Genomic DNA, 3486 nt, shown 5'->3' on the forward strand with positions numbered 1-3486 from the left:
GGGAGGGGGGCGAGGCGGGTGGGGGCGTCCGGCACGCTGACCACAGGCTATACCCACTCGAGCGCATCAGCTGGATCAGCGTGTGGCGGGGCGCGGTGGGGCGGGGCGGGGCGACGCCTCAGCAGTCGGAGCATGGCTGATGCGCTGTGAAACGGCGATCGACACACAAAAAGCCGGGCGCGTGTATTGAAGAAGCGTGCGGCGCCCGGGCTGGCAGTCGTGTGCCTTTTGGACAACGCGCGCCGCAGAAAAAAAATGTCGAGCGGCGAAAAGGAAAGCAAGCGAGCAAAGCGTCCACCGCAGGTTTTTGACGCGAAAAGAGAGTGAGCGCTGTCGACGGTCAGTGTCATGGGCTGAGTCCATGCCGGGGACAACATGGGTCTTATGCAGCAGCGCGTAGCGCTCATTTGTCGGCCGCCATTTCGGTTACCCAGAATGTACAATGCCTTATAACAGAGATCACACACTAAATCTGAAGGGACTTGTTTTGTCCCCAGTAAGACGCATTTTTGTGCGCATCTCTACCAGATGCAATTCTAGTCAGGGACAACGTTGCATCCTCGCAATGGACGATATTACATCTGGTTAAGATGTGCAAAAAAATGCGACTTTCTAGGAACAAGAAAAGCATTTTCAGAGATTTAGTGTTCAGTTTTTTTTTCTTGAAAAAAAAAATAAGGAGAAGACAGACACCTTATTTTGACACAATGTTGATTACTATTACAACTGCATTAAAAAATTCAATGGTGAAAAGTCCTTTCTGAATCTTTTTTTGGCTGAGCGATTAGCGAAGCCTATTACTCCACTGATGATCAAAAAGTTTCGCGTCTGTTTGTCTGTCTGTCTGTCTGTCTGTTTGTCTGTACGCACGATAACTCGAGAACGAATTGAGCTAGCGACCTGGGATTTTCAGGGTCGTTTTGTATCATAAAAAGACAGATCAAGTTCGAAGAAGAGCATTCTAACTCAAAAATTGAATTTAAAAAAAAATCGACCACAGGTCCCCAAAATGACGTTTTTGAAAAATATTTCTTTAATGTTTTCTAAGGGGTAACTCATCAAAGTAGAGCCCTTTGGGCGAAAATTTCGTCCGTTTGGCTCTATCCCTAACCGTTGAGGCGCTAGAGGGTGTTTTTGACGAAAATAAGCGAAAAAATGTACAACCCTGCATGCTTAGTCAAATTGACGGGCCGTTGACGGGCCGGAGGCCCGTATCTTTGTGTACACTGTTGCACTACCCGACTCGGGTGTCAGCGCCGCAGGCCCAGGCGCGTCGCAGCGTAACAGTGTTTCGTGAGATATCGCGAAGCCTGTTACGCGAGACGTGGTCTGGCGTACATCTACCTAGTTTTAAACATAAAGAAAGTCACTGAGACCCCTCAAATTTGGTTAAAAATGGGTATAGATACCAACAATCGGTTAAAAAAGTAATTATAGCCCTCGGGCTTTCCCCGGATCCGTTTTTTAAAAATTCCCCCAAAATTCGTGGTCACCAAAATAGCCGCCGCCAACGCAACTTCTGCCGACTTCTGCATAAGACCTAATGGGTCCCTTCGCGAAACAATGTGTCTCCGGCCTCGAGCGCCTGCCGAGCGCCGGGTAAGCAGACCCGCTAGGCTCGCCTGCTCGACGGGGCGGCCTACCCGCCGGGCGCTCGCTGCACCGCCTGCCTGCCTGACCACCTGCCGCGTGGAGTACCGGCGGGATGCTGTCCGGGCGGGGAGTAGCGCCGCGCCAGGAGGGGGAGTGTGCGAGGTCGTGCAGGCGGGTGGGGTTGGGGAGCAACATTGTAATATACCTACATTCCCCGGCGCACGTTTTAAACTTTACTTCGCCATGGGACTCGCAGCTTTGGACCCCCCCCCCCCACCGGAGCTGTGATCGCACTTTCGACCAATCACGGTGTTTCCCCCGAGCCGCAGGTGCGGCCGGCAGCAGCGGCGCAATTACCTTCAATTAGCTGTTACGTTACGGCGGCGAAGCCCGGCGAAGCCCAGCGAAGCCCTTCCGGTGAGACGAGGAGTTCTCTTATTTTCTCCTTTTTAGGTCCACCAACTCACTCAGCAGCCGAAATGGTCGTCTAAAAGTATTAATCTTGCTCGTAATGTGTATCTCTTTGCTTACTTTTGCTCCTTACACTCTCATTTCCTTACGGACTCGCTTACGGATAATTTTGTGCAAGCGTAATATGGATCAAATTTACCTGTAATACGGATGAAATGGTCCGTAATATGGATGATTTCATCCGTATTATCAACAGTGCTAGGTTCGTCACTTATGGAGAAATGAATATTTTTTCTCCGTAACTTACGAACCAAGGTGTGTTGATAATACGGATAAAATTGTCCATATTACGGTTGTTTTCATCCGTATTACAGATAAAATGTGATCCACATTACGGTTGCACAAAATTATCCGTAAGCGAGTCCGTAAGGAAATGAGAGTGTAATCCCGACAAGACTTCGAGCCAAGTCTCTACGCATCAGGTGTGAGTTTGGGCTTCGGCTTGCACTTCGGCTTGCACTTCGGCTTTTTAACCTGAAGTAGCACATCGAGGGGTTGTTCCCCACTCCCGAGTTGGCGGGATGACGAGTTGGGGCGAGTTTGGCGCAAGTTTGGCTCATGTTTGGCGTGAGTTGCGGCAGCGCGGGCAAGTGCACATTACGAGTTGATGAGTGGAGAAGCTCTAACCCAACATATGATGCCTCGCAAGACTAAAATTTGTTGAAATATCGTGTTTTTTCTGTAAATTTGATTTACTTTTCCTTAAAGAGGATTAAAAACTTAAATGATTGTGAATGGGAGAGGTTAGCTCTTGTGCTGGGTGTGCGTGGGGCCGCCGTGTGGTGCGTGCGGCTCGGCCGGAGGTACTTGAGGTACTTCTCTACGCGGTGCGCCGCGGCGGCGCGCGTTGCTGAGCCCGACGGCGAAAGTCTTCGAGTCTGCAATACCCCGCCCGTCGGCCGTCGCGCTGGAGGCACCTGCTCTCTGGCGGCCGCGTCTGGAAGCTACCGAGCAGAGAGGGGCCTCCGGGAAGCAGAGGGCGGGGAAGAGGGGGGGGGGGCGAAGTACCTTTAACTCTCGGCGCTTCCCGCCTTGCTTTCTATTATTTAGATTCTTGTGCAATAGTGACCGCACCATGTCCACTGATCTCCGATTTGCAAGCAGCGAAAAGGAATAATTAAATTCTGTGCCATTTGGTAATTAACACATTTAATTGCGGTGCGACCACAATGTGGTGACGCGTTACTGATTTTTCCATCACCAAGGAGCAAAGCCGCACTCACCGTGTTAATTCCTATTCACTGATGTGGAGGAAGAGAATCGTGTGTACCGAGAGTTTCACAACAACCAGTGTCTGCAACTGTACACGCAGATGTGCAGTGCACACAGGAGACGTTCAATGTAGATTTAAAAAATAACGAGAGCCAGTAACGTTTGCTGAATGTGCAAAATAGATATTTAGTCTTGCAAAAGACATAAGCA

Source organism: Frankliniella occidentalis, unplaced genomic scaffold, assembly GCF_000697945.3.
Source record: "Frankliniella occidentalis isolate FOCC.00 unplaced genomic scaffold, Focc_3.1 Scaffold3, whole genome shotgun sequence".
In the NCBI taxonomy this organism is placed as follows: Eukaryota; Metazoa; Arthropoda; class Insecta; order Thysanoptera; family Thripidae; genus Frankliniella; species Frankliniella occidentalis.